Here is an 18,770-nt window from a genome sequence, read left to right as displayed (position 1 = left end):
ATTCAATGCCCTGAAAGACATCTTGCCTTTTCTTTAACATGTTTCTTAATCACTCTCAGATGGCTCCAGTGTGCCAGCACCCAGGAGCAGTACTGCTTCGTTTAGGCTGACCCCAAGTACAGTATAGCTGAGAACAATGGTTCCCAACCCTTGTCTTCGAGACCCCCTGGAACTTTATTTATCCTCCCAACTATCCGCCACCTAAAAAGAGATTATCTCATCCTTTTTTGTAAAAGATGCATTGAATTGCTTTTCAGCCCATGACCAGATCTTTGATTGTTTTTATGTCCAACATTTTGTAACAATATGTGTGGGAAGTGAGAAAACGTGGACCGCATTTTTGTTCTTTGTTCTGTCCTTTCTGTCTGTTTGTTTTTGTTTTCAGCCCCAGCTGCAGTGAAGGGTGCTCCCTCCAAGTGGCACACCTGTTTCAGATTATCATTACCCTTGTATTTAAGGACGTAAAATTAACCTTGCTTAATATTGTGCTTCACATTATATATTCTAGACCTCTCAATATTATTCGTAGTTACTCTCGTTTTTCATACTTCCTTTCTTGTGAGTATTTTTGTTATTTTATCATTGCTCTTGATTATTGGTTTCGCGTTATTGGACTTTTGACGTTTTGTTTGTGTATTCTCGGTACTGTATTTCTTTTTACCTTGCCTTTTGCAAGCTCTTTTTGTTTGTGCATTTTTCCTGGCTGCTTGTGACCAGCAATTTGCCTTTGTACTTCTTTGGTGTGCTTGTCTGTAAATAAATATTTTTGTCATCGCATTTTTGTCTGAGCCTGCATTTCTGGGCTCCAACACCATTATTCGGTTCAGTTCTGAACCAAACATTATAATCCGACCATCATGGATCCCGCACACTTGGACAAATTTAGGACTGCTTTGGCCAGCTAGTGACAACTGGTGGGTCAGCAGGGAACAGGGCTAACGAAGACCCTAGACGTGGTCAGCGGTTTGAAAAATTAGGCCAGGGGTGTTGAGCACTCAAGGGACTCCCCTTGGATTCTCGAACTGCTGGCACGGGGTTGCCAGCTACCCCAACCATTTGCCAGGAACCAAAATTTCCCCAGCCATCCCGCTGTGGAAGTGACCCCGGACTTTGTGGGCAATTCATTCACCAATACATGTTAATTTTCGACCAGCAACCTTTACCTATGCCCAAGACAGCACCAGGGTTGCATTTATCATGTATCGTTTGTCTAGTCAAGCTCCATCTTGGGCAATGGATGTGAGCAACACATGGCCCAAGCTCCAGTCCTCCTTCCCTGAGTTCATCGCAGAGCTACGCTGGGTGTTCCACCACCCGGTTCAGTGAAGGGAGGCGGGAGGTTGGCTCTAAGACTGTACTCAGTGTTGGCAAATCGTTGCTGATTATTCCATCACTTTCCACATTTTGTCCGCTGAGAACGGTTTTGATGACCAAGCCCAACGTAGTATCTTCCACCGCGGTCTGAATTCCACCATGAAAGATGAGCCGGCAGTGTGTGATGACTCTCTAATTTGGAGAACTCATTGCACTGCCCATTCGCTAAGAACCAGGCATGTCCAGCTCCGGGCCTGGAGGGCCACCGTCCTGCCTGTTTTCCAGCTCTCCCGGCTGTAACACATCTGATTCAAATGATCAGCCCATCAGCCAGCTCTGAAGCAGCATTAGAACAATCCTGATGATGTGAATCAGGTGTGTTGCTCCTTGGAGAGCTGGAAAACAGGCAGGACAGCGGCCCTCGAGGGCCGAGTTTGGACACCCCTGGGCCTTCGACAATCAAAGGTTGGGAACAGCCCTGCGTGGCGGGTGAGACCCCCTATTTCGACCATTGACCAGCTGTGGAACCCATTCAACCAGGTATGTCCAGCCTGTTTTCCATCTCTCTCGGATGCAACATATCTGATTCAGATGATCAACTCATCAGCCAGCTTTGAAGCAGCATTAAAACGATCCTGATATTTGATTCAGGTGTGTTGCTCCTGTGAGAGCTGGAAAACAGGCAGGACAGCGGTCCCTGGGGCCGAGCTTGGACATCCCTGCATTAAACCGTATGACAAACACATGCAGCTAGGCAGAGGGTATCTACTACTGCGGTGCTTGCTACTACTGCAGTCTTCGGGGTCATCTTGTGTCCAACGAGAACTTCACGCGCACTCCGTAAATCCACTCAGTTGGCTCATCGGGACTCAGGCAAGAATGGACTGAACTCGGGTACCAATGAAAACCATGAGACCAACACGAGTGGTTCACCTCCTTGTCAAGTTCCAAACCATGTTTTTAACATCCATAGACTGGAATTATTGGGAAAGGTGTCATTTGTTGATTATAGATTAAAGATTATGGCTCTTGTAGACTCGGGGGACCGACGAGTGTTGCATTGATCCCTTTGTGGTTGAAGCTCTTGGCTGCCCCATGGCGGAACTGAACGAGGTTAATTGGGTGACAGATTTTGACTGGTGTCTCCGAGCAGAGATCCAAGACATTACCACTTTGACCTCTTCACTTTAAACAATCAGGAAATCACATAGAACAAAGAAGATTTTTTGTCATGCTTTCTTATACTCTGCAATTGTTTTTAGGTCTAACTTGGTTAAAGACTCATAATCCACTCTTGCGACAACACATTATCAGTAGGGTAAAACTAACCTGTCTCACGACGGTCTAATCCCCGCTCACGTTCCCTATTAGTGGGTGAACAATCCAATGCATTAATTGGAGCCTACCCGCAGTTGAACATTTTAGTTTGTTTTACCCATTGTTTCCAGTCAAATTTGTGGAAGAATGCTGCTCTCATTGTATAGTTGAAACAGAAGAATCAAAAGCGTACTGCTGCAACTCTGTTTTGGGGGAAAAAAAGCAGTGGTGGGAACTCAGTCAGTCCAGACAGAGGTCTGCCACTGACGGAATCTTGTTTCTCTGCCAGACTGATAAATAAATGATGGAAACTTTGAAACACTGACGGAATCAGCGCAGATTGAAATGATTTTCTGCCCTCATCTGACCCTTCACTCTCCCAAAAAGCAAAGACGACAATTCAGCAAATAATGTTTGTTAGGTTGGCGCATTACCCCCTTCCTCAAAGAAACATTTTTGCCTGACCTCGCTGCATCATATTAGTAGCCTGCCGGCTTTCAAAATGAAAGGTTGTCTGTCGCAAGTTCTCCGCCTTTACCATGCTGGGGGCAAGCATCCTGGACTGTAAGCCCCAGCGGGAAGCCCTTTCCTTTGCCCTTTTCACCAAAGATCTCAAGGATGCGAAACTGGACTTGTTCATCAAGTATAACACTCCACCAAGCTCTGCTGCCGTGGAGAGGATGAGGCCGAAGAGTTACCGCCATGACTCGCGCCGCCGCCAACTTCCACAAGCTATTGTTCTCATGGGGAATATTTCTCCTTTGGACTACTCCAGCTACAGGGGACAGTTTGGGGAGTAGAAACATGAAAGGGAGCAGTAATAGTATAAGAATTATTTGTTTCTGTGTAAAGTGTTCCACAATGTTTGTAAATGAATACATTTGTGTGCTGTTAAACTTGTCAACAGTTTTTTTACTGACTGTCCTAAATTAGCGGTGGCCTGAAATAATGATGGACTGATGAAAACAGACTGGTGGACCAGCCACTGGCGAATGACGAATGATGGACCGACGAAAGCGCCCATCATTGGAAAATAGCTTTTGAGTGCATGGTTGTCTGTTGTCTGTCAACACTTGCACAAGTGGCAAATCCCTGTCATAGAATTACCATATTTTCCGGAGTATAAGTCACAGTTTTTTTCATAGTTTGGTCGGGGGTGTGATTTATACTCTGGAGCGATTTATGTGTTAAATGGCTAATACATTGTACACATCACGTTATTTTCACATTAAACCGCAAGAGGGTGCTCTCGGCCTGTGTTGATACTTTCCACGTTGGCGGTAACTGAGAAAAACAACTGACGATGACGATGACTCTGACGTAAGCAACGTAGAAGAGGAAGCGCTGCATCTTCTACCTCCGGAGTTGGCGGAGTTTTTTTAAAAGTGACACAGAGCATGAAGATTTTATTGGATTTCGTGATTTGGAGCGACGCTGATGGTTTGGTGAATTTGTTAGCATGTTCTTTGTGCTATAGTTGTCTAAATAACTCTTAATATGTTTCGTGAACATACCAGGCACATTCACAGTTCGTTGTTTAAGCGTCATGTAATGTTAGCATATCGTACACTTATTCAGCCTGTTGTTCTCTAGTTTTATTTTTATTTTAAATTGCCTTTCAAGATGACATGTATGTTTTTGGTATTGGATTTATCAAATAAATTTCCCCCAAAAATGCGACTTAAACTCCAGTGTGACTTCTATGTTTTTTCCTTCTTAATTATTCATTTTTTGACTGGTGCGATTTATAATCCGGAGCGATGTATAATCCGAAAAATACGGTAAGTGTAATGTACAGAAACAAAATTCTTCCCTCAAAATGTGAGCTCCTTGTGGGAGTATGTCTGTGAGCACAAGTGGCAGACACTATGGGGCAAAAAATGACAAGCTTCAGAGGGAGAGGTACACTAGGAGTCTGCGGGTCATCGACTGAAACACTAAATGAAATGACACAGATGCCCTCTCAACAACATAACAAGTGGGGAGGGACAGCGGAGAAGTAACACAATTCTACGCTGCATCACGGTGGGTGATTGATGTCACCTGGGATGAATACAACATCGGCGATGAAGGGTATTTGCCCAGAGTGGAGAAACGTGGTAGGAATAAGGTATCAAATGCGTGTGTCGACAAAAGTAGATGGTAAATGGTAAATGGGCTGTCACTTGTAGAGTGCTTTTTTACCTTTGGTACTCAAAGCGCTTCACACAGTTTCCTCATCTACCTCCTGATGACGCAGCATCGGGAGCAACTGGGGGTTCAGTATCTTGCTCAAGGATACTTCGACAAGGTCGCAATGGCCGGGATTGGACACACAAACTCTGGGTTGGGAGATGACCACTCTACCACTGAGCTCACGTTGCCCATATCAGTACTCAGTTTTCCTCAGCTCGCCTCTGTTTCGGTTTGTATGATTAAGTTAGTGGGTAAACTTGTTTCGTAATGTACAGCGTGGATTTCAAAGAGATGTAAACGTCTGGTGTTGCGTCGCTCACTGCTGATTTTTTTTTGCTTCTCATTTGGCTGTCAGTCACACACATGCACCCACCCACCCATAGTGCAATAGAGTAGTAATATACTCCTCATTTAAGTATTTGATAAGCAAAATCGCTCCTCAAAGAATAAACCATTTTTTGAGCCTTGATTATCATTTAGTTGAGTAGTATTGGTGAGGTAAGAGGTCACTGATGCTGAATAAGTGACATGTTTTATAATCTCGTACCAAATATGTTTGATAGGGTTTTGGTCAGGACGCTTCAATTCATTCAAATCAAATTCATGCAACCATTCCTTGATGGACACTGCCTTGTGCGGGTTTAGCCATGCTGGAGATGGAAAGGACCTTCCCCAAGCTTTAGTCTGTCATTGAGCTGTTCTGCACTCCTGCCCGAGTGTTATTAATGGCAATAAGTGTAATACGAGGAATGAGGACAGAAAATAGAGGGATGATTTTTTTTTTTGTTCAGATTCATGAGGAAAAGGTATAGTCAACATGTGATGAGTTGATCTAAAAGTGTCTCCCAAAACTTGTGACATAAGGGTCCTCAACCACACGTACCATTTTTGCAGAATGGCAATGGTTTCATTGTCACATATTCCAGGCATGTCAGCGACAATGTGACAGTTGTATGACATTATTTTACTCTTGTAATAATTAACAATAATTGACAGCAACAATTGATTTCACTCCAAACAGATTGATTGATTGATTTACATAAACGTAAAAAAAATCTCTATTTCCCCTCCTTGTAAAACTTCAGCATAATTGTTATTGCAGAGGATTATTGTGATGCTTTTGATTCTTCTGTGTATGCCTGTGCCTGCTTACGTGCCTGTGCACGGGGTTGCTCAGTGGGCAGCTTGCAATGATTTCACACTGAGCTTTTGCTTTTGTGCCTCTGATGTATCAAACAGCATTTCATTCTCCCTTTTCCACACACACACACACACACACACACACACACACACACACACACACACACACACACACACACACACACTCTTTCATTTGCTCGCTCTCGCTGAGGCACACAGCAAGTGTCTCATCGTCCATCTCAACTTGACACCCATGAACAGTGATGTTTTCTTTAGGCGCCGATGCTACAGGGTATAATATTTCATAGAATGATGGCATTCACTGCTTGATGTTCTCCTCCACAACAAAATTCCCATCAATTTCTTGCTTTCTATTTTATGTCAAGCTTGATCATTGTCTTTGCTCTTCTTTTAATAGGCTCCACTGTTTTGAAATCTGTAGTCATTGGAATGTAATGAAACCTGCAATTTGCCGATTTCATGTGGTGATCTGTGATTTGATTTTCCTCAGCTCGTCAGCTGACAACTTGAACTTGGATGTAGGTAGAATTCATTGTATGTTTCTCTTTAATGATCAGAGTGGGTTTGTCAGTAAATTTTGCCGATCCGTCATTCGCCAGCGGTCGGGCCATCTGTCGTTATAGTCAGTCTGTCATCTTTCCAAGCCAAACAAAAACTGCAACAACGACTACATCTGGCATCTGTGACCCAAACCAGACGTAATCATTTACAAAATGTTCTGTAAATAACAAATTTCAACAAGATTTAACAGAAAACCATAATCATAAAGGTTTCTATGCAAATGAATACACATAGACTGCATACAAAAACTTGACTCAGACCAAGATTATGGATTCATGTTATCATGGCACCCAATCACAGGCAAGACGGGCCCCAGCACACTTGCAAAGAATCAAAGCTCCGGCCTTCCTGTGTGGAGTTTGGATGTCTTCAAAGTACTTGCATGGATTTTCTTCTGGTTCTTCAGTCTTCTCCCTCATTCCAAATTAGATTGACTGAAGACTTTGTGCTTAGGTGTGAGTGACTGTGAATGGCAACCCCACTGAGGAAAAGAGGTGTTTGAACCAGACGGCTGTGAGAAAACGGCACTTGTTTGCTGACATTCAACCGTCAAATGAGCAACCAATGTGAGTGATGCCAAGCACTCTGTGATCGCAAGATTAGAGCAGGTGGCCAACATGATTTTTATGATTATTGTTATTATTATTTCTAATTCTTTATCGTGAGTCAACAGCAATTTGTTTCAGCTGCAGTTGTTTTTTTTTTTGCTTTATAAATGAAGTTGAAGATGGGTTGAGTCCTCTGTAAAGACACCCTATGCTGAATAAAGCAAAGCACCCCCAGCAAATGGCCAAGTCCCATCCAGCAGTATGTGTAATGTTTTTTTTTAAATTATTTTTGTTTAATGTTCAATATTTGCACTTGTCAATATTTGCGACACATATGTCTGCAATCAAAGGATTGCAGCCCAGGAGGTGGATGTGGCTCCTGGAGGCCACAGAAATGGCCTTGCTGTGGCTGTTGATCTGTAGGGAATGGGGGGGGGGGCATGGAGCAATATGCCAATTGGGCACAAGCCGAGGACTGTTCATTCTGGGCTGGGTCACCAGGGCGAGTGTGTCTGCTAATTCAAGACCTGAAACACTCCGGGTTCATCACTTATAAAGTGTCACCATCAACAAGTATCACACTCTGGTCTATTCAAGCATTGACGTTTTTGGCCTCATATGTCCAATGATATCCTTCCAGAAAATGGGACATGTAAAATTTGAGGGTCAGGTTGTTGTATTCCAACGAGGCCAACTGCTGGCTAAAATAGAACTGTGTGTTTAAGAAAAAAAAAAAAGAAAGAAAACGTTGGATGTGTGTTGGTGCCCAGGAACTACAGTCCAAGTGTTGTTCAGGCCCAAGGAAGCAAATACAGCAACACAGTATTTGACTATTGCAGGATAAATCCTTGGCATCAAAACCTTCCTGTCTGAAAGTGAGAGTGGTTTTGCAGCAGTGCCAAATGACACATGCAACTAAAATGTCATTCTAACATTGAGTAGCATTGCCAAAACAGGTACTAAACAGATATCTGTCACAGTATGGTGTATTTGATTTTTTTCTCATTACCAAAGTCAGTTAATTCAAATCTACATACCGCGTGCGCGCACGCGCGCATGCACGCACACACACACACACACACACACACACACACACACACACACACACACACACACACCTATCTATCTATCAATCGATAGATAGATTTATTTATTTTTTTCCCCATCCATTTTTTGATCCGCCTATCCCAGGGGTGAGCAATTATTTGAGTCCTGGAGGGCCGCTATCCTGCATGGTTTCCATCTCTCCCTGTTGCAACACACACAATTCAAATGATCAGATCATCAGCAAGCTCTGTGGAAGCCTGATATTGAACATGTTCATTTCAATCAGGTGTGTTGCAACAGGGAGAGATGGAAAACATGCAGGATAATGGCTCTCCAGGACTGGAATTGTCCACCCCTGACTTATCCTCACAAGGGTCGCGGGGTGTGTTGGAACCTATCCCAGCTGTCTTCGGTAGTAGGCAGGGGACACCCTGAACTGGTTGCCAGCCAATCGCAGGGCACAACAACGAACAACTATCCGCGCTCACACTCAAACTACACATCTAGGGACAATTTAGAGTGACTCATTAACCTGCCATGCATGTTTTTGGAATGTGGGAGGAAACCGCATTCCCAAGCAAAAAACCACACATGCACAAGGAGATCATCCAAACATCCACACTGTAAGGCCGGTGCCCGTGCTCGAACCCTGGACCTCTGTACTGTGAGGCAAATGTAACCAGTCGCTCCCATTTTCTGTCTGTTTCGATTGTGTTTCAGCTCCAGCTGGAGTGAAGAGCGTTTCCCTCCAGCACATGCACCTGTTCAGCATTTCCCCATCAAGCTTTGCCAAGTGTGTAAGGACTGCCAAGTTCCCAAATCTTTGTCGGATTATTGACCTTGCTCGCTGTTGTGCTTCAAGTGTTGTATTCTAGACCTCTTGATATTATTCATAGTCGTTCTCATTTTGTCATAGAACTTTGAATTTTCATTATTCCTTTTTATCAATCTTGATCTTTGGTTTCGCATAATTGGACTTTTGATATTTCATTTGTGTATGCTTGGTGTTCTCTTGTACCTTGCGCTAAGAACCTGACAGTCGCCCGCCATGCCACTAAATTTAAAAAAGAATCACATGTGTACATACAGTATATAGGCCGCAGGTGTCCACGTTGTAACATGGAGTATTTAAACAGAAAGATGTTTCTCACCTCACCCAAAATTGCCCCTTTTCTTTATAATTATCTATTATATGGTTCCCCCAAATTCTATTTGTTGAAAGTATTATCCGCACAGTAATTTAGCAGAGTGGGATTTCGTGTGTTAAGTAATTTTTGTGGGATTTCTCTTACCTTGCAAAAATATTTGTCTGTCATCAAAGGAGTCGGAGCAAGGAAGAAGAAAACGGCCTTGAATAAAAACAAGCTTGTCCTAACTGATGTCTTGTTTTGTATAAAACTGGGTTCCCCCCAATGGCAAGAAGTATTTTACAAAGCACGTGTTTTTCCCCACATATTCATCACGCTCTGGCCTCTGACACAAAATCAGAGATAATCAGGAATATGATTTTATTTTATTTTTTAATCTTCATCATACTTGTAACATCATGCGAGAGGGCTTTGTCTCACATTATACCGCACTTTGCTAGCTCATGGCCTACATCTCAGAGTAATCGCTGGTTCCTGAGGTGAGACCACGACCTTTAAAAATTGGGATTACCCCTTCATTCCCTGTGAACGTGCACACCCGAGGGCGAAAGGGTGGAAAAAAAGGCTGAATACAAGTGGCCCTAAATGCATTGGTGGCATGAAGCTTATGTGTGTAAAAGGTAGTCCGTAAATGACAGTAATGTATTGTAATGCCTGTACATCTTGGCAAGTAGGATCGCAGTCCGCAACTTTCAGCTGTTTATTTATTGAGACAATTCGTCAAATACACAAGTACAAAATACGAACAGGCACTGAACTACCTGTATAACCAACCATCTTGACTCCAGCTCCTGCACATACCAAACACACAAATCCTAGGGTAATTAATGCAATCCTTATAACTTTACAAAAAAAACAATGTATTTACTTACATTTCTTTTATTATGCTTTATTTTACTTTTTGACACTGTATTGCTATTTTTCTTCCCAGAAACCGATAAAATAAAATTTACTTTATCTACAATCAAACTGAGTTACAAGCATGGTCACAAAATGAATTGAACTTATCAGTCAAGGTACTATGTACAGTATTTTACTGAATTTTTAGTTTTTAGTTTTTTTGGGGCGTTTGTTCATTGTATTTATAATTCGCTTCAATTAAATATACTCTGCGGGCCAGCACGCACAGTCTAGTTGTGGTCCATTATATTTATAACCACCAGGTCACGCATTCCCTGGTACTTACACTTTACTGTTTAACCACACGTACACATACACATTCGTCTTTGGTACCATGCCTGACATGAATCTTCATTTCTGCCCATGGCCCTTGTCCATGTGTTATTGATGGAGCACACATTGGCGCCCACTCAGCCACACAGTCAGACCCTGGTGAGCAATCTTAGCTGATCCTCAGTGACCAATAAAGAGAGACCGGAGACTGACAGGTTACTTGGAACCTCTGATTTATTGAGTGGGGTCTGAAGTCTCAATCTTCTTAATTACTTTTTCCCCCCAGTCTGCTTGATTTTACTTGCTTTTTTTTCTGTTTTTACAGAACCTTGAGCTTCAAGTCTTGATAATAAGAGGATGAAAAGCGGCCAGGGTCACCGCCAATACAATAATGTCTTCCTATAGTCCCCATATATACAGTTAAGATAAAATAGGTAAGAATTTGAGTTTTGAAATCGTGCCAGAGAATGTTACAATGACAACAAAGGAATGAGAATGACAGCAAAGTATTCAATTAAAGGTGCCATGTTTTGCATGATGGTAGTGCAAAGGAGGACCCCAAAAAGCAGGGAGGCAGGGAGGAGCAGGGTGGAGTGACCAAAATGTATTTAACAAAAATGCCAACAGGAATACACTGGAGAAACTAACTCAAAAACTCTCTCAAATAAAGTCCAGCAAAATCAAAGTAGCAAAAAACCTAAGACAGAAAACAAAACATGACACGTGCGCACAGCAACAAACAAACAGCAACAATGACCCGACACCGAATGGTCGTGCCGGAGTCCTTTTAAACAAACAAACTAATGACACAATGACTAACAGGTGTGCAGCTGCAGGCGGAGCCCTACAGTGCCACCTGTTGGCCACAAACAGAACCATAACAAAAGGATCATTTTTCTCCAAGAATTACAGTTTAATTCGGGCAAGCATGGTTTCCAGAGCCAACCAACGGAGTTATTATAATTTCTAAACCAAATTGAACACCTTTTGAGCACCCTTCTACCATACGCAGATATAGTTGGGCAGTCCGCAAGTGGGTCTGTTATTTTTTACAAAGTATTGACCAATCGTTAAGTGTTGAAAATTGCTTGCTTTGTTTTACAATGCAATGTTACTGGCTCAAAATGTTACTGATTTTTCTAGGTGGTTTTTGAACAGACCTGTCATCAGACCTTAGTCTTAAGGAGACACATAAAATTAATGTTGGTGCCGGTGGGTGGGTGGGCAGCAGTTCTTCGTTAATTAATCAACAGACAGTACTTTGATTCATATTTCTGATGATCCAATAGCGCAGCACTGCCGCTCGCAGTCAGCTGTCTAGGCTCTGATTTGGTCATCCCTGCCCTAACAGCGAGGATTGAAATGTGTCCTTCCTTGGTATGCTGTACTACACAACCATAGTACTTTATTTATGTTGCACCTTTTAAAAATGTGGAACCAAAGAGTTGCACAAGTTCAATGGCCAAAGCAAACAAATAACACATAAAGACCTAAATCATAGATGGTGTAACATGAGCAGTCACTCAGGCTCTGTTTCAAAAGAAACAAAAATCTGCAGAGAGTGGGGCTTACCTAACATTCAGAGGCTGCTTGCTCCACAGCTCGAAATCCCAATCCCCTAAACTGATTGGAAGACCCGAGGGAACTTGAGGGAACATCGGGCTCCAACAGGTCGGAGAGATAGTTGGGTGCTAAGCCATTCAGGCATGTTAAAAACTAAGAGTACCATTACAAAATCAATCCCAAAAAAATCACAGTGCGGGGGTGTTGTGTGACTGGTTAGCGAACAAGCAGCAGTATTCTGGACTAATTGTAAGAGGGAGATGGGGAGAACTTTGACGAAGCACTAGCTCACCTCTGAAGTGCCTGAAAACACCATTCATGCTTGAAACGGATGTCCTCTTCCGATATTACATGCCATCTGCAGTGTTTTGGTCGATGACTTAAACTGCAGACTCCGGGTGAGGCTGGACCTGGTTGTACCACATTTAAAAAAAAAAAAAAAAATCCCCCAAGGATGAAAGTCGAAGTAAAAAAATTAAAAAACGAGTTGCTTGGCAACGAAGATGAAGGAAAATCTAAACCAATGAGAACTATAAAATATTCTGTGACCACCAAATACTATCCAACCACGCTGTGAGAAGATCAAGAAATGCTAAATTCTCTCAACTATTAAATGACCACAAGATCCATCCATCCATCCATTTTCTGGATAGTTCTAGTACAGCTGTCATACACTCACGAGCCGGAACACGTTACATCACTTCAGCCCTCAAGCATACCAAGGAAAAGTTTCAATCACAGACACTGAACTGGACCGTTGCCGACTGAAAATGCAACTAAAAAACGAGCCGACATACATCAGCTTGCATGTGTTGCATGCATCACTTGTGGTTGGTCAAAAAGATAATTCAGAGGTCTGACCAAGTTTATATGTTTAAAACAAACTGAATATGTCAGAAATGCTTCCTGTGTGTGATTACAAAATTAAAAAAAAATTGTTGTATTTTGAAAAAAATATATACATATATTAACCATCAATAAACTGGCCTGTGTCCCAAGGTAAAACTAAACAGCTGAAGCTACAAATGCATTTCCCTACCATTAGTGTTTTTGCGATTCCCATCGGTTGGAATAAAAAGGAATGATCCCAGGCTGCTCTCTGTGAGATATTTTACAAAGATTTTAAGCACAGCCGTCCAAGGTCTAAGGTATGTAAGTTTTCGGTAAAGTAAACAGAGATCCCTAAAAGAACAGGGACACTTTGAAGATGGGAAAAAAAAATCATCAAAGCTGTGTTCCCAAAGCAGAATGTCACTTCTCAACTGTTTACTTTTGAGAACGGCATCCGTTTGACATCAGTGTTTCGGCTTTGCAGCTCTCAGTACCTCTTCAGGTTGGGTGAAAGACAGTGAAGCAGACAGCAAACAATTACCCTTTTTCTCTATGTTGTAGAATCAATGCAGATATCACCTCAGGCCACAGCAGATATTAGATCACACATCATGAGAGAGGACAGAGTCAGGAAAAACTCAGAAATGAAAAAAATGGGTGCCAGGACTTTCCGCGTAGTTCTCCCTGCTTCAATGTATGAATCTCTGTTCGAATACATAATTCAAAACCCTGACCACGAATTTTAAGCCAAGATTGTTTATTTTACACAAGATACATTTAATAATCAAATGTGTAAAGCACGGTAGATAAAATCACTGCACACAACAGTAACATTCGTACCAAGAAATCATAATCCACTAAAATAGCTGCACTTCGTTGTGATGACAATGACAGAGCTGCCCTTCTTCATTAGGCAGCTTGATTTTGCAGCACATTTCATACACAAGGTAACACACTGGGCTTTACGTATTTAAAAGTACACCACTTACAAACAAATCAACTTAGACATTAAAAGAGTAAGTACAGAAATAAAAACTAGCTTACTAAAATGATTACATTTCACCACAAACGTGAATCTTTCGATGTTATTTTAAAGACTAAACAGTGTGTGTATGTGTGTATGTGTGTGTGTGTGTGTGTGTGTGTGTGTGTGTGTGTGTGTGTGCGTGTGTGTGTGTGTGTGTGTGTGTGTGTGTGTCTCAGGACACACATGTGACTTATAATGTTGAAACAGTCTTTTTGGAATGGATCCTGTATAAAATCATCAATCTCGCTGCACGCTTTTAAATTGGCTCCATTCCGTTGTTCCTGACTGTCTATGACCTTTTATGTGGCCACATGAATAATACAAGCTTGGCAATGCTCACTGTAGGAAGTTTCCTTGAAATGCCCTTTCCAAATAAGAATATATCTCGCAAATGTTCTTACTGTAGGCAGCAGGGGCTGGAGATGCAATCCTTTTGTTATACGAAGGCATGTTATATATGGGAATGATGCGATCCGTTGAGAGAAAATTATTAAAACAGGATTTGTGTTTATCTCTGTACCTTTTTCCCTAAAACGTTTCTTACACGCACACACCTACACAAAACTTTAATCCCTCATGGTGATATTTATCAAAACGACAGGCTTTCGCAAGGCTTTGTCAAATAAACACATTAAAAATAAATGTACCATCAGCCAAAACATTTAAAACATTGCAGTGGTTCCACTTGTCAACATGAAAAAAGTATTTGGGTCTAACTGTTCTAAATCTCCCAACATACGGACATTTCAAGCATTTGAAACAGCTGTAATTTGGTTTATCTTTGTCATTCCAAGATGAGCAAAGAGACTGATAATATTAACCATGTGCCAGATGTCATGTGACAATTTGTCCCACCCACAAGCATGATGACATTTGCATATAAGTGGGGGGAAAAAGAATCAAGACAAATGCTCCCATTTGTAAAGCAAACAGACTCAGACAATTAGCCTTGACGCAAGCTGCGAGGCTCTGACCTCTGTGTCCGTCTGCTTGCCCTGAGCTGACGCGAAGCCAGACCTGCAATATGTTGCCATCAAGAGCGTTGACTCGCATGCACCAGGCATCCTGGCACATGTCGCACTCAGCCGCAGGTAGAAACTTGCGAATACAAAACAGCCGGAAAATCGTGAATGGTTGCTCCTCTGACATAATTAGTAGCTATTCAGTCGAGTGACCTTTCTTCCTCTGATTCTATTTAACCCTGACAGGATGGCCTTGGTTAATATCGCAATGCACAATGTATAACAGGCTTCATGCTTCTGTGAAGGAGAAAATAGAGCTTGTGAGGAACTGACGGTGTGGAACCTTTCTGAGTTGGCTTTGATGCTCCCCGTTGGGCACAGCAAAAAAAGTGGGACCTTTGATGAATTGCCGAGTCCGTATAATATTTACTGTTCTTTTACAAAATTACAGCTAAGATACAAGAAGATGATATTGAAATTGAAGTGAAATTTGACCTCTCCAGTTGAACAGGAGTGAACTGGGAAGCGGCAGGTAACAAGCTGAACCACTTGGGAATAGCTGCCAGCATGGATGACGACTGAATGATTAATTACATTTGTAATATAATCTGAACACTCTAAATTGTCCCTCGGTGTGAGTGTGAGCGTGGTTGGTTGTTCGTCTCTGTGTGCCCTGCGATTGGCTGGCAACCAGTCCAGGGTGTCCCCCACCTACTGTCCGAAGACAGCTGGGATAGGCTACAGCAACCCCCGCGACCCTTGTGAGGATAAGCGGATCAGAAAATGGATGGATGGGTGGATATAATCTCAATTTCATAAAAAGTGATTTTGTAATCACAATGACTGCGATGTGATCATTAATGTATTGTGAAGTGGAGGAGCTGAGGACAGACGAGGGGGAGAGTGTGAGTGGAATATTGAACCTGCTTGATCTTTTTCGCCTCACAAGTTAAAAGAAAAACTCCTTGTGTGTGCTAAAAATAATCCTTCCCGTGTACGTGTGTTGTGTACTTTGTGAGTTTTGGCTGCCGTCGTATGTCAGAGCGCATGTGGAAATGTCTGATGGCAGTGGGATGTGTGCTGCCCTTGTAAAAGAAAAGGGTTGACTTCAATTTGTGTCTCTGATGTTAGAGCTCAAACAGGGAGAGGAAAATGTGCGGCGAATTGAGCCAGGACAAATCAAAAGTCATCCGTGCAAAGTTTTAAAGCGTTCAATTGTTTAGAGGATAAATTCCGCCGTTTGTTTCATCAATGAACCCAAAGACCGGCGAAGAAATTTTACTCCACATTTAATCGATGAGACGGCCAATAGTTGTATTGCCTGTTAGAAATATGTTATGTCATGAGCTACTTCATGATCATTATCAGTACACCAGTATCTTACTTTTCCTCCCCGTTAGCGTGCGGGGGGTTACTAAGTGGAGATCGATAAGCTTGAATTTTTATACAACCATGTTTTATTCGTTTATCCGTCTATATGATAACTTTGAGAGAGTGATTAAGAACTGCAGTTAACAGTGACATACAGTGCCATGTTTCACAAAATGATGTGTAGGAAATGATCTGTAATTTGTAGTCGATAAATTCTTTCATATTAATTAATGCTTTATTTGCCTTTCCCTTAGTGTCCCATAATGCATCCATCCATTTTCTTATCCGCTTTATCCTCACAAGGGTCGCGGGGTATGCTGGAGCCTATCTCAGCTGTCTTCGGACAGGAGGCAGGGGACACCCTGAATCGGTTGCCAGCCAAACACAGGGACGAACAACCATCCACACTCACACTCACAACGAGGTACAATTTAGAGTGTTCCATTAACCTGCCATGCATGTTTTTGGAAAGTGGGAGGAAACCGGAGTAGCTGGAGAAAACCCATGCAGGCACGGAGAGAACATACAAACTCCACACAGGAAGGCATATAAATAATAGTTTAATTAGAGTAGAATAGAATAGAAATAAAGATTAATTGGACATCACTGATGGTTCGTGTTACACTCACCCGACTTGTGTGCAGGCAGTGTGGAATCAATTCCCACTCGGTGACGGTGTGGATGGGAGTGGGAATGGTTCTTCATCTCTGTATGTGCCCCGCAACTGACTGGCGACCCATTCAGCATGTCGTCCGCCTTTTGCCCGAAGTCAGCTGGGATAGGTTCACGCAACTAGCCTCACCCCACCCGCTGCCCCATGACCCTGTTCAGGATGTTGAAAATGATTGAAAGATTAATTATTGAAAAATGCACTTGAAAAGGACATTGAAATAAAATATCAAATCACAATTGTAAGTTGGAGTAAAAAAAAAAAAAAAAAATGAATGCAATGTAACATCCACCCTTGACTCACTAAAGGACTATTCTCCAAACTAAACCATTTAAAACTCATTTCAAATCATTATGCGGGTGACCATGCAGATGAAGCTTACACCATTTAGTGCTGTCAAACATTGTCATCGTAAATAGATTCCGTGTGCCATTTTTTACAAACTCAATTCACGTTGTCAGCAGCCTCGCTGTCAGTCGGACAAAAATAAGTTTGTAATCCTTTTTAGGAAAACCCGATAGAACACCACCTACACACATTCCTTCATGTATTCCAGAAACACATGATGTTCCAAACAGTTACTTAAGAGAACATTGCAAGGTTCCTTCCTTTAATGCAGCAACAACGATTAAGTGACCAGCTTGTACCATGTACTGCCTTAATTGAAAATTCACAGCCTAGAGCATCATCAGCGGAGACAAGGATGAAAGAGAGCAGGGGGTGGTGGGGCATGACCTATGTGTATCGAACAAATTCCAACAATCGGGATAAGAACAACAGAAAATCAGTTGATGGGGTCATGATGCTAAGGGAAGTGTCCTCAGGGTGCCCGTCAAGCTGAGCGCTTCATATTAAGCCGGCATTGTGTGTTAAGTTAGCACTCGTTTTGGCGTCATCAACTGCCAACACCTGTGGCACCTGGGGGGCTGCGCGCCAGTGTGTGCGCTTTGTGTTAGGATGGCGGGGGTTTAATCTGTTCAAGAGCTGACCTCATTTGATGGTACGTATGCCGGTAAACATCCATGAGCACTGCTCAGCAGTGCTGCAGCATCATGATGTGTTCATTGACATTTTATGATTGGCTTCATTTACAGATGGATTTATTGACAGAAGTGTGAATCCTACTCTGGACGCTTGCAGGCAAGTGCAAATTTGAAATTCAGCCATGAGTTGAGGGGTTGTATGATTCTCAGACCTATAGATTATTTCTGTGGTGATAACAATCATACATCAACTCGTCAGATGTGCATAAAAATAAAGACATATTTAATGGCATTTAATGAGGCATGTCACTGTGGCGAGAATTTAGAGTTTGCACGGCAAACCAAATTATATATGAGCCACTCTGAATTTAAAGCATTTTCATGCTAAAGAATTCCTTCCTGCCAGATCTACATCATAATTAATGGTATAATACAGTAGTGTTCATTAGTGATATGCACCCATGTTTTTTCTGAATCTATTCTCACAATTTTTATGCAAGCGCAAATTGTGTGGCTTGCATGGACCTTGTGGACTACGAAAGCCTCACAAGCCAAGTTTGTCTGAACAAAAAACCTCCAACAAAAAAATCATGGCAAGTTATTGGAACACTCTAAATTGTCCCTTGGTGTGATTGTGAGCATGAATGGTTGTTTGTCTTTGTGTGCCCTGGGATTAGCTGGCACCCAGTTCAGGGTGTTGCCCGCGTACTGCTCATTGACCTCTGGGGTAGACTGCAGCATGCCCGCGACCGTTGTGAAAATTAGTGGCACGGATAACGGATGGGTGGATACTTTGCATTAGGCCGTGTTTCTGAACATTAATTAAAAAAAAAAATAAAATAAAAAAAAAAATCAATGGCACCGGATTCCCTGAATGTGTTTAAGCTGATTAAACTATTTCAAAATAACGATTACGCCC

The 18,770-nt window shown here is 42.2% G+C and overlaps 1 long non-coding RNA gene across 1 annotated transcript in view; it reads right to left on the bottom strand.

The window, feature by feature from the left end:
• Positions 1 to 18,482, bottom strand: part of LOC109514943 (uncharacterized) — a 28,174-nt gene extending 9,692 nt beyond the window's left edge. The window contains exons 1-2 of the long non-coding RNA XR_002168082.1: positions 18,462 to 18,482; positions 8,393 to 8,482 (exon numbers count right to left, since the gene is read on the bottom strand). This is a non-coding gene — a long non-coding RNA (uncharacterized LOC109514943). The remainder of the gene's footprint in view (positions 1 to 8,392; positions 8,483 to 18,461) is intronic.
• Between the last annotated feature and the right edge of the window lie 288 nt (positions 18,483 to 18,770).

This window comes from Hippocampus comes, unplaced genomic scaffold (genome assembly GCF_001891065.2).
Source record: "Hippocampus comes isolate QL1 unplaced genomic scaffold, H_comes_QL1_v1.1 scaffold41, whole genome shotgun sequence".
Lineage (NCBI taxonomy): Eukaryota > Metazoa > Chordata > Actinopteri > Syngnathiformes > Syngnathidae > Hippocampus > Hippocampus comes.
This window is presented reverse-complemented; position numbering and strand designations above follow the sequence as displayed.